Genomic DNA, 12,361 nt, shown 5'->3' on the forward strand with positions numbered 1-12,361 from the left:
TATGTGTGTGTGTATACATGTAAACAAAACCTGATAGCTTCAGCCTCTAGTGACTTGTTTCTTTTATGCTTTGCACAATTGGTGGAACTTCAGCAAGGTGAGGACTCCTAGGTTCTTAAGAATTTCCTAATTAGAAATGTGTAGGCAGAGATCTATGATAAAGGAAACTGGCATAAGTACTCTTTAATTATGTTCCTTTTTCATTTCAGTCTGACTGATTTGTGTGTTACCATGGGTCTGTATTGTTGCTTTGTTCTTGTTAGGGTGGTACTGGGGCTTGGACTCAGCGTCTCAAACTTGCAGGACTTGCTTGCTCTCAGCTATTGCTTTACATTTTGAGTCACACCTGTAGCCCAGCTTTTTGACAGTTATTTTGTACCCAGAGTTTCATGGACTTCAATGTCTGTGCTGGCTTAGTCCTCCAGATCTCAGCCTCCTGAATAGGAATTTGTATTATATGACGTATGGGCACCTTGCATCCCTTTAATTCCTCAAGCGGGCACTAAGTTCAGTTTCTTTGGTGTTAATCCTATTATAGATGGCAGTTCTCTGTACAAGGTAGTTGCCTAGTCGATTATATAGCTGACACGTGGTTACCTATTTCTGATGTTACAACAAGATCTCATAAAAAAGAAGATGAGAAGCTTGTCTTTGAAGTTCTAAACTTTCTAGGTCAATCTTCAGAAAGGAAACTTTCATGAATGCCTTAGCAATATTTATAGGCACATTATACATGAGTGGGGCTGTTAGAAATTAAATGAGTGGTATGGCTTCAGAGTAGTAACATGATTAAGTTGCAGCTTTGTGCTCTAGCAATCAAGTATAGTTACCTAAGATGATTATTAAAAATGCAGACTTCTTAGTGTTACTCAGTCCTGGATCCAAGAATATGGTAACATGGCATTGGAGGCTTCCACCTGCAATCCTAGTTATTCAGGAGGTTGAGATGCAAGGGGTAATGGTTGAAAGAGAGGTTGGACAGAAACTTTGCGAACCTTTATTTGCAAAAATTTCCTAAATATGCCAAAAAGAGTTGGCCTAGAGGTGATAGATTACCAGTGATTAAGCAAGCACAGGAAGTGGGGCTTACTTGGGTTCAAACTCTAGTAGCTTCAATAAAATTTTGGAGGTTATAGATCTAGGTAGCTGTATTTGAACAAGTACTCCAGATGAGTCTGATGTACATTAAAGTAAGAACTGCTGTAGGTTGTAATTTGAGGTAGTGCGGAATATATACATATATCTGGTAATTTCGTGAGAAAAAGAAAAACAGCAAGTGATGACAAATGCCGGTTACCAGCAGGAAGTGGAAGCCAGCCCACCATAATGCATCTGGTAACTGGCAGAATACCTGACATTTATTTTTTGGGTGATACATTCTTGGCAGTTTGTCACTATGGATTTGCAATTACAGTCTGTCCCTTTTGAAGTCCCGAGACCGTTCAGTGGAATTTTATTTTCAGCAGTAATTTTTCAAAGCTCTTGGGAGAACCATTTGGAGGAGTGGCTTTTCAGTAGCCATCAGAACAGTAATGTGCTTCAGTACTAAGTTGACTTGTCTGCTTATCACTTCTTGTCTGATTTTGCCAATACCCCTAGTGGAAACCGTACGTCTTTGAGGTATTTGAGGAGCTAGTGGGAGCAAGAATCAAGGAGGTGAGCAAACAAGATAAAGGGATGGGGAGGTATTAGTCAAGCTACTAGGAGCTGGTCAAAGAGTGTTAAGATCTGTCTCTAAAGGAAGAGCAATTAATTCTAAAGATGAGTATCTTTAAAGGCAGCTGGAAGATGACCTCAGGGGAACTTTCATTCCGGGTGGAGTCCAGAAAAGCAGGTGCGGGCGTGACTCTGTGTACCTCAACGCAGTTAGACATCAGGCTCTCCCGAGGCACACTCCTCTGCCTTGCCAGCCAGCCAGGCGGCAGTGGAAACCAGGAGGGAGCCGTTAGACGCCTCCGCGCGCCGGCTGGGCCCTTTCCCTCTCCCACTACCCTCCTTGCCGCAGCTGGAAGCCTGTTGGGCTCCGCCTTTCAGCTGACGTCCTGGGCGAGCGGAGGGCGGGCGCGTGGGTGGGCCGAGTCGTCCGCTGCCTGCGATTCGGCCGGCTCAGCCACACCACTGCGCGCCCCCGCTCCGCCCGCCCCTCCGGGCGCGTCTTTTCCGGGCTCGCGCCACACCCCGCCTCCGCTGGCTGTCCGGGTGCGCGCGCACTGCTTGGGCTGCGGCTTTTTCTCTGGCCTCCGCGGCGCGCCCCTCCTCGCCCCAGCACTAGCGGGCAAGCGGTTCTTCTCCGTGAGGTTTACGAGAGCCAGGTGCCGGCCGGCTGCGAAAACGCGGTAAGTAACCCCAGGGAAGGATGTTGTGGCCCCGTTACCCCAGTTCTCTGGGCATCCGAGACCCCAGTTGCTACGGGGTTAGTATCCCTCACCTGATCTGGGGGGAGGTAAGGTGAACATTTCCACTAATCGGAATCGGCTGCTTTCTTCTTGCGCCTGGCATGTGGCCTTGCGTGCCGCCCCACGATCAGAAAAATTCCCGCCGTCACGATCGATATCTACGTTGGCGGGGGGGGGGGGGGGAAATCCCCTCGAACGTGGCTAGATTTTTCCTACCGACCACTGCACTCCGAGGGCCAGAAGGTATCATCGGGAGTGCTCCTCCTTTGCAAAGCACATGTAGGGCTGGTAGACCTCCAAACGACCTTTAGGGCGCCCCTAGACCTCAGCTCCATTTTGTGCCCTCCCACTCGTCCTATAACTGAGAGTTATCAAGGGGTCTCTATGGGTGTACAAATATCTGCCCCCTCGAATTTGAGGGATGCTCTAGCTTCCAGTATCCTCTTAGTATCTGTGCCTCTAGGAATGTTCGAAAACAGCTGGGTTCAAACGGAAACATACACTCCGTGTTCTGTCTGCATCCCTGCTGTCGGTGGTTGCTGTATATTTAGTATTGGCTTATTCACTTCCTCTTCCTCTCATTTCAGTGTCTGAAACAACTGTGGCTAAATGTCTATAGATGCACAAAACCTTAGGAGAATATGATTCATTGACTAATCCCATCAAGGGGTTACATATTTGAAATAAGACGTCATTTCTCCTTTTTTTTACTCCAGCATCCCCTCCCTCGAAGGCATTTCTTCACCCACTTGAAATTACTTTGCTCCATCCACTCTTTTCACCTTAAAAAACAAAGGAGTCAATCCTGTTTTGAGAAACAAAGGTGAGTTGCAAAATCGGTAAAAGCCCATTGAACCGAATCTCATTAAAAAAAAAGAGCACTTGGTTTTATTAGTAAATGTTTTAATCAACTGCTCTGTTTCTTCTGCAAAAATAATTTCACCTGTTAATACACTTGGACTTCAGCATACATAATTAAGGTCCCTTCTATGTTCTGATTTTTTAGACTTCTAAATTCGTGCTACTGCATAACACACACTAACATTTATACCTGTTAGAAACTTGTAAAGGAATGAATACGCCATACCTAATATATAACTGTAAATGGTTAGGAACGTTTAAAAAATTGAACGTATTTCATTCATTCTGTTTGAATTATTCAGTTCTCCCCTTCCTTTGTCACTTATTTTTGTGCCAGACTGTCAGGATGTGATGGTTAACATGACACCTTCCACTCTGTGAATTTATATCGTACAAAGGTTGTGAGGTTGAGAAAACACAGATGTAATTGTGTTCAAAACAGCAACAGTCAAATAGGGGGGTCTAAACATAAGCCTAAAGAAATTAAGATTCCATAAGAGATGACTTTATTATGGCCTCTACACTTTAAAAAATTTACTTTTGGGTTGGGAATGTGGCTTAATGGTAGAGTGCTTGCCTAACATGCATGAGGCCCTGGGTTCGATTCTTTAGTACCACATAATCAGAAAAAGCTGGAGGTGGGATTGTAGCTCAAATGGTAGAGAACTAGCCTTGAGAAAAGCTCAGGGACAGTACCCAGGCCCTGAGTTCAAGCGTCAAACTGGCAAAAAAAAAATTAAAATTTACTTTTGTTTTCCACCTTGACTTTCAATTATTGAGCCCTGAGAAGAAGTTAATTTTTTTCTACTCCTGCCCCGACTGATCTTATACGCTTTATTTTCTCCTGTTTTTGACTTTGAATTTTGAGATAGTTATAGATTGTTAAACAACCCTAAGAAATGATACTGATTATCTGATTTCACCTAGTGGTGACATCATGCATGATTACTGTGTAACATCACAACCAAGAAATTGAAATAGATAAATCTACTCACTGTATTTGGATTTTGTGTTTTTAAAATGCATTTACTTGTAGGCAATGTTGATGTATGTATAGATTTGTATGATCACCACAGACAAATCATAAAACAGTTCTCTCATTACAAGCATCCCTTATGTTACCCTTTATTATTAATCTTTCTCCCTTTTTCCCTGACCCTACAGCATCACTGATTTGTTTTCCATGTTATCTCATCATTTCAATAATGTTATATAAATATTATCATGCAGTAGTCACTTTTCAAGATTAGCTTTATTTTTCACTTGGCGTAATTCCTTGGGGATTGGTGCCAGGGTTGTATCTTTTATCAGTAATCTGTTCTTTTTCATTGCTGAGTAGTGTTTCATGGTGTGGGTATATTTTAAACCATTCACTTCTCAAATGACATCTGCTATTTCCAGGCTTTTATTATTTCTGGCTTATTATAAAGAAAGCCCCTGTAAGCAATTATGTACATGATTTGTATGCACATAAATTTACATTTTAAATATAATTACTGGGTTATATGGTACTTGCATGTATATTTCTTCTTTATTTTTTGTTGGTCGTGGGGCTTGAATTCTGGCACTGAAGAACCTGAATTTTTCAGCTCAAGGTGAACACTCTAACACTTGAGCCACAGTGCCACTTCCCATTTTCTGGTGGTTTATTGGAGATAAGAGTCTCACAGACTTTCCTGTCTTGGCTGGCTTTGAATTGGGATCCTCAGATCTCAGCCTCTTGAGTAGCTAGGATTACAGGTGTGAGCCACCATTGCCGGGCTGTGTGTGTGTGTGTGTGTGTGTGTGTGTGTGTGTGTGTGTGTGTGTGTGTGTGTGTGTGTGTGTGTGTGTGTGTGTGTGTGTGTGTGTGTGTGTGTGTGTGTGTGTGTGTGTCTGTGTGTGTGTGTCTGTGTGTGTGTGTGTGTGTGTGTGTCTGTCTGTCTGTCGTAGGGCTTGAACTTTGGGCCTGGGCGCTGTCCCTCAGCTCTTCAGTTCAAGGCTAGTGCTTTACCACTTGAGTCACAGTGCCACTTCCAGTTTTTTCTGCTTATGTGGTGCTGAGGAATGGAACTCAGGGCCTCATGCATGCGAGGCAAGCACTCTTACCACTGAGCCACCTTCCCAGCCCCATGCATGTATATTTCTGTGAGGCTCTCCCATATAATTTTCTGCAGTAGCTGAACCATTTTATATTCGTATCCATAGTGTGCAAATGTTCCTCATCCTCATTAATGTATATGTATATATATATATATAAATTTTATATAGTAGTATATAGATATAGATAGAACAGTACTTGAATGTAGGGTCTCATGCTCTTAACAACATAGCTTGCTTACTTATGGCTTATGCCCTACTACTTCATCCACATATCCAATCCCATTTTTTCTGGTTAATTGGAGATAGCTCTTAGAATATTCTGCTTGACCTGGCTTTGAACCATGAGCCTCCAATATCAGCCTCATAAGTACCTAGGATTACAGACATGAGCCACCAATACCTGGCAGTATTTTCTGTAGTAGCTATTTTGATAGGTGAGAACTGATATCTACTTGTATATTCATTTGCAAATTTCCGAGTGGCTAAAGGTATTGCCATATCTATATGCTTTTTGAAGAAATACCTTTTCATACCAGATGCCAGTGGCTCACACATGTAATCCTAGCTACTCAGGAGGCTGAGAATGAGGATTATAGTTCAAAGCCATCCTGGGCAGAAAAGTCTGTGAGACTCTTATCTCCAATAAACCATCAGAAAACTGGAAGTGGCACTGTGGCTCAAGTTGTAGAGGGCTCGCCTTGAACTTATAGAGCTCAGGGACATTGCCCAGGCCCAGAGTTCAAGCCCTACGACTGACCAAAAAAAAATACCTTTTCCTATCTTTTATCTGTTTTCTAGTTAAGTTTTTAAAAACTGGTTAGTTTTGAGAGTTCTTCATGTATCTTAAATACTAACACTTTGTCAGATATATGGTTTGAAAATACATTCTTTCACTTCTTTTTTTTTTTTTTTTTTTTTTTTTTGTCGGTCGTGGGGCTTGAACTCTGGGCCTGAGCGCTGTCCCTCAGCTCTTCAGCTCAAGGCAAGCGCTCTACCACTTGAGCTACAGCGCCACTTCCGGTTTTCTGGTGGTTTATTGGAGATAGGAGTCTCACGGTCTCTCCTGCCCGGGCTGGTTTTGAACCGTGATCCTCAGATCTCAGCCTCCTTGAGTAGCTAGGATTACAGGCGTGAGCCACCAGCGCCCGGCTTTTCTTTCACTTCTTTAGTTTTCCTTTCTAACTTGTTCACAGGAAGTTTTACAGAATAGAATGCTTTGGGGCTAGGAATGTGATTTAGTGGTAGAGTGCTTGCCTAGCATGCCAGAAACCCTGGGTTTGATTCCTCAGTACCACATAAACAGAAAAGGCCAAAAGTGGCGCTGTAGCTCAAGTGATAGAATGGTAGCCTTAAGCAAAAAGAAGCTCAGGACCAGTGCCCAGGCCCTGAGTTCAAGCCCAGGGCTGGGAAATAAATCATCTCCAGAATAGAATGTTTTAATTGAATATTTTCCAGGTAATTATGTTTTCCTTTTATGGACCATGCTTTTGGTGCCATAGTTTTGTTATTTCATTTTTTTTTGTCAATCATGAGGCCTGAACTCTGGGCCTGGGCTCTGTCCCTCAGCTCTTCAGTTCAAGGCTAGCACTCTACCACTTGAACCACAGCGCCACTCCCGGCTTTCTCTGTGTATGTGGTGCAGAGGAATTGAACTCAGGGCCTTATGCATGCAAGGCAAGCACTCTACCACTGAGCCACCTTCCCAGCCCTCTTTCATTTCTTTCTGATCTGTAGACTACCCATGGTTTGTCTGCAAGAAATGTGAGCATTTTCTCTTTTTACAGTCCCTGAGTTTAAATATGCTCTTTAACAAGAGGCCTTAAACTTACCATGTAATAAATTCTCATCATATTAAAATGGCTACCAACCATTTTCCTTTACAAATATACTGTCTATATTACCAGGATGTCAACTATAACATAAAATTCTGTATTTTAAAATTAAATAGGCACATGATATGCAGAAGAGGTTGTAGTTTTCGCATTCTAAATTAAACATTTTGGCAGAACTGGACAGTATTCCCTCAAATAACAAATTTGTGTTCCCATTAATCATATTTTGAAAGTCTGCTTCTGTATTTTCAATAGTGGTTATGAATCTTGACCATGAATTTAGTAGACTTTTCCTATGTACTTTATCAAAATACTGAGTAAATTATTTCACTGTCTACACTGTACCTTTTCCTTCTATAGTAGCTACTTTGCATTCATTTTTTTTCTTTTTTTGTCGTTTGTGGGGCCTGAATGTGGCCTGGGCTCTGTCCCTCAGCTCTTCAGCTCAAGGCTAGCGCTCTACTACTTGAGCCACAGTGCCACTTCTGGCTTTTTCTGCTTATGTAGTGCTGAGGAATCAAACCCAGGGCCTCATGCATGCAAGGCAAGCACTCTACCACTGAACCACCTTCCCAGCCCTTTAGCATTCTTTTTTAATTGCTTTTTTCCCCTGTCTTGTGGCTTGAACTCTGGGTCTGGGCGCTATCCCTGAAATCCTTTTGCTCAAGGCTAGCAATCTAACACTTAAGCCACAGCACCACTTCTCACTTTATCTGTTATTAGAGATAAGAGTCTCACGTATTTTCTTGCTCCAGTTGTCTTTGAACCACAATCCTCTGATTTTACTGTTCTGAGTAACAAGGATCACAGGCCTGAACAACTAGTACCTCACTGATTTTAACTGTTCTTAAAATAATATGTTAGCTTGAAGTGATGTTCATAATATTATATTATATTTTATTTTTATTTTTATTTTTATTTTTATTTTTTTGGGTCCAGTCATGGGGCCTGAACTCTGGGCCTGGGTGCTGTCCCTCAGCTCTTCAGCTCAAGACTAGTGCTCTACCACTTGAGCCACAGCGCCACTTCTGGCTTTTTTTCTTTTTGCTTATGTGGTACTGAGGAATCGAACCCAGGGCCTCATGCATGCAAGGCAAGCACTCTACCACTGAGCCACCTTCCCAGCCCCATAATATTATATTTTAAAAAATGTGTGTGCTTATGTTATGAAAAGAAGATAAAAGATAAGTGATTTTGATAATTTGTTTTTTCAGGGTTGTACTGTCATTATCATGTCCATTTGTGTGTATTTGATCAAATAAGTATGCAGCTAGGGAAGTGCATTTTTACTTGATAAAGATCAAACTTGGGGGGCCAGAAAAATACTCCTGTGGTTAAATCCTGTGTACCACCTGTTTTTGTAAATAAACTTCTATTGGAACATAGCCACATCCATTTATTTATGTATTGTCTGGTTATATTCACAATACAATCTTAGTGCCTGCTAAGCCAATTTATGCTCTAGAGGTTTATAGAAATATATGATTATCACAGAGATAAGATTATCTTAGAAATGATCTTTTTTTCTATGTTCTAAAGGAAATTTAACAGACTTTATGTTGACCTTTTCTATCTTGGTTTCATTTCTATGGGTATTGTGGTTCTGAAAATTGCCTTCATTTGCTTGGCTAAGCCTAGCAGCCACATGAAAGCATACTTTGGGAGTTGGGAAGGAAGATTTTTTTTGTTATTTGGAAGTGTAGGCTATTTCATTGTGGATGTAAAATACATTGTGGCAATTAGTAAGATTCAGATAGGGGCCTATGCAGTCAAGATGCATTCTTGGAGTTCTTATTGTGAGCCAGAGTAATAATGAGTAATCCAGGCAAGGAAATCCTTTTGCAACTGAAACTACATGATGATTTTTAAATTCATAGTAGTAATGAGGTTGTTAAATTAAACTTAGACTGATGTTTATTATTTTGTTTATATAGCTTCCTTTTGTAAGTGAAATTGACATTTCAGTTTTTTAGTTTTTTAATTTTTTTTGGTTGGTTGTGGGGCTTGAACATTGCGTGGGCGCTGTCCCTCATCTCTTCAGCTCAAGTCTAGTGTTCTAACACTTCCGGTTTTCTGAGTGGTTTATTGGAGATAAGAGTCTCATGGACTTTCTTGCCTGGGCTGGCTTTGAATGGTGATCCTCAGATCTCAGCCTCCTGAGTAGCTAGGATTACAAGCGTGAGCCACCTATGGCTGGCTATAAACTTTTTTTTTTGGTCGGTTGTGGGGCTTGAACTCTGGGCCAGGGTGCTGTCCTTTAGCTCTTCGGCTCAAGGTGATTGCTCTACCACTTGAGCCACAGGGTCACTTCCTTCAGTTCTTTTAGATAACCTTAGTGTGATGTTGAAAAAGGAAATAGAGTTAGGACAGTTGGCCATACATTTGGAAGGAAATGGATCCTCTTTTCCCAGCCTATACAGAAATAAACTAAGGATATATTTTAAAAGTATGAGTATTTATTTAAAAACCTGGGATGCATAAGACACTATAACAAAGTTAAAAGGATGAGTATTTATTTTAAAACCTGGGATGCATAAGACACTATAACAAAGTTAAAAGGACAAGTGGTAGAATGGAAGAAATAGGGGCTATAAAAGTTGTAAAACTGTAATTAATTTCCATTTGACCCACCATTTTAGATGATGATCTATTTCCTTTCTGAAATACATTGAGCATCAGATATTTGTTCTTAGTAGGCTGGTGTCCAGTATTCCAATCTGCTTTTGTACTCACCAGTACAGCAGTAGTTTTTTACTACTGCATTTGATATTGGTTGATTGTACATGTATTTTGTTTTGGTGTGTGGAAATGAAACCCAGACATTTGTCCATACTGGGCAAGCATTCTACCACTGAGCTACATTCCCAACTCATGATGTTGTTTAATAGTCTGATAAAATATGATTGGGGAGAATTGGAATCCTTATGGAAAACTTTCAGATGAAATGGTAAGATGTCAGGGAATTGATTTACATTATATGAGGGCGTGGAGGTAGGAAATGAGTACATGTTAAAGCATATATGGATAATTTTTTAAAGCTGAGTGAAGTTTAGGTTCATTATAATGAAAGAAATTGTGTTGAAAAGAATTAGATAGGGATAAGACAACTGTAAAAGATTTGTATAAAATAGATATAAAAATCTAAAAATGTTTTGTACTTACATTGCTTTGCAAGTGTTTTCAGTTTTGTGAAGTTTTACACTAAGAATGCAATCAATAGACCTGGAGTTATGGAAATCTTAGCCTCTATGTAGAAAATTTCATAAATGAGTGTACCTTTCAAACTCATAGAATGAAATTTTGTCTTGTACAATTAAATTTTTTTTCACCCAAAATGACTTTTTACATGAGTAGCTAACTGTTTCAAATCATATTAAACTTCTGGTATGTAATAGGGCATTACGTCCTACAGATAGGTAATAGGTGCCCATTAGGAAAAGTAGTGTAGGCATTTTCAAGAAAAGGAAAAAAAATAACTAAAAAAGAGAAGATGCGGGGCTGGGAAGGTGGCTCAGTGGTAGAGCACTTACTTGCCTTGCATGCCTGAGGCCCTGGGTTCGATTCCTCAGTACCACATAAGCAAAAAGAAGAAAGCCAGAAGTGGTACTGTGGCTCAAGTGGTAGAGCGCTAGCTTTGAGCTGAAGAGCTGAGGGACAGTGCCCAGGCCCAGAGTTCAGGCCCCACGACTGGACCCAAAAAAAAAAAAAAAAAGAGAAGATGCTTAAGTTTGCTTGATTAGAGAAATGCAAATGTATGTTTCTTCAAATGCATTGGCAAAAATTAAATATAATACTTTTAGCAAATTTATACTATGTAAGGAGTCCCTCAATCATGCCATTTAAAAATGTACATATATTTAGAGCCAGAATTTTATTAGAAAACCCTTGTAGGGGACAAGCTGCCTGTGCACATAAAACTATGTAAAGTTTCACTGCAGTGAAATAATTTACAACACTGAAAACTTGGCAGCATTCTATATATCCATCCTTAGGGGAATGATCTAAATAATAGGTTGTACTCATAATATCATTGGGCAATTAAAAAGAGAAGACAAAAAAACTCTGGAGGTAGACAGACCTATTTGAAGTACTTAGTATAGGAGTTTCAGAGTTGGTAAGTGGCATATGAAGGGAATTGTAGATGGTGATTCTACTTAACTGAAAGTAAACAAATTTTATCATATATATAGATAATAAAATATTTCTGATTGATAACACACCTGCATATTTACTTCCAGAGGAAAGATAGTGTTATAGGAATACTTTTACTTCTTACCTTACACAATTTTATCATGTTTCCAGAAATTTATAATTGCTATTTAGTTAGTAGTTATGAAGATTCATAACAAACTTTTGCATACTGGAAGATAGGTATAATACACTTAGATTATTATATAATTACATTCATATAATTGTAATGGCTTGTGCTGAGTGAGCACTGGTTTTAACTTTTAATCAGAATGTCAAAATAGTATTTGTATTTTCTAAATTTCAACATTGAGAATTATAAAGAAGAATAAAGATACCATAATCCTATTCCCATACAGATCCATTGTTAATTTTCTGGTACATATACATATGTTTACATTTGCACATTTGTCTGTATGCATGTGGGCACGTTCATGAGCGGGTACAAACATGTTTAGCATCTTTCTACAAAAATGAGTTCTTAAAGCTATGTATATATGACCATATAAGATAATGTTAAGTGAAATGAACCCCAAGATAGGGACACAGGTAACCACCTTTCTTTCTTGCTATTGTTTTTAAAGTATTTATAATGTACAATGTGATTTTTTGTTTCTTTTTTTTTTTAGGCTGCCTTTATTTTATTTTATTTTTTTGATTTTTTTTGTTTCTTTGGTATGTTCTCTACCCCCTCTCCCCCCTCCCCCTGTTTTCACTGTATTTGATTCTGGTGCCCTGCATCTTGTGTATACATTTTTCTGGCTTGGGGAGGGGAAGAGAAATTATAAAATTCTGAAATAAGGATACAGGTTGACCCATTGTAACAATGAGATATACAAGACACTATGTTGAAAACGAACTTTACAACTTCAGAGTGGGAGTGAGGGAGGAGGATTTCCGGAGGTAGGGAAGGAAGGGATGGTAGGGGACAAAGGAGGAGGTAAAAATGCTTGGTAGGAAATATATTCATTGCCTTATTCATGTAACTGTAACCCCTCTGTA

At 39.9% G+C, this 12,361-nt stretch overlaps 1 protein-coding gene across 13 annotated transcripts in view; it reads left to right on the forward strand.

Moving 5' to 3' along the window:
* Positions 1 to 2,212: 2,212 nt before the first annotated feature.
* The window catches only part of Acsl4 (acyl-CoA synthetase long chain family member 4), a 91,740-nt gene continuing 81,591 nt past the window's right edge, over positions 2,213 to 12,361 (forward strand). For 8 of the 13 annotated variants that reach the window (XM_070039915.1, XM_070039923.1, XM_070039913.1 and 5 more), the window contains exons 1-2: positions 2,213 to 2,336; positions 3,113 to 3,219. The gene's annotated coding sequence lies outside the window, so the exon portion shown is untranslated. The remainder of the gene's footprint in view (positions 2,337 to 3,112; positions 3,220 to 12,361) is intronic. The other 5 variants (XM_070039914.1, XM_070039918.1, XM_070039917.1 and 2 more) reach the window with 1 other exon arrangement.

The sequence above is a fragment of the Dipodomys merriami genome, unplaced genomic scaffold (assembly GCF_024711535.1).
Source record: "Dipodomys merriami isolate MVZ:Mamm:240054 unplaced genomic scaffold, mDipMer1.0.p SCAF_3, whole genome shotgun sequence".
NCBI classification, from domain to species: Eukaryota; Metazoa; Chordata; class Mammalia; order Rodentia; family Heteromyidae; genus Dipodomys; species Dipodomys merriami.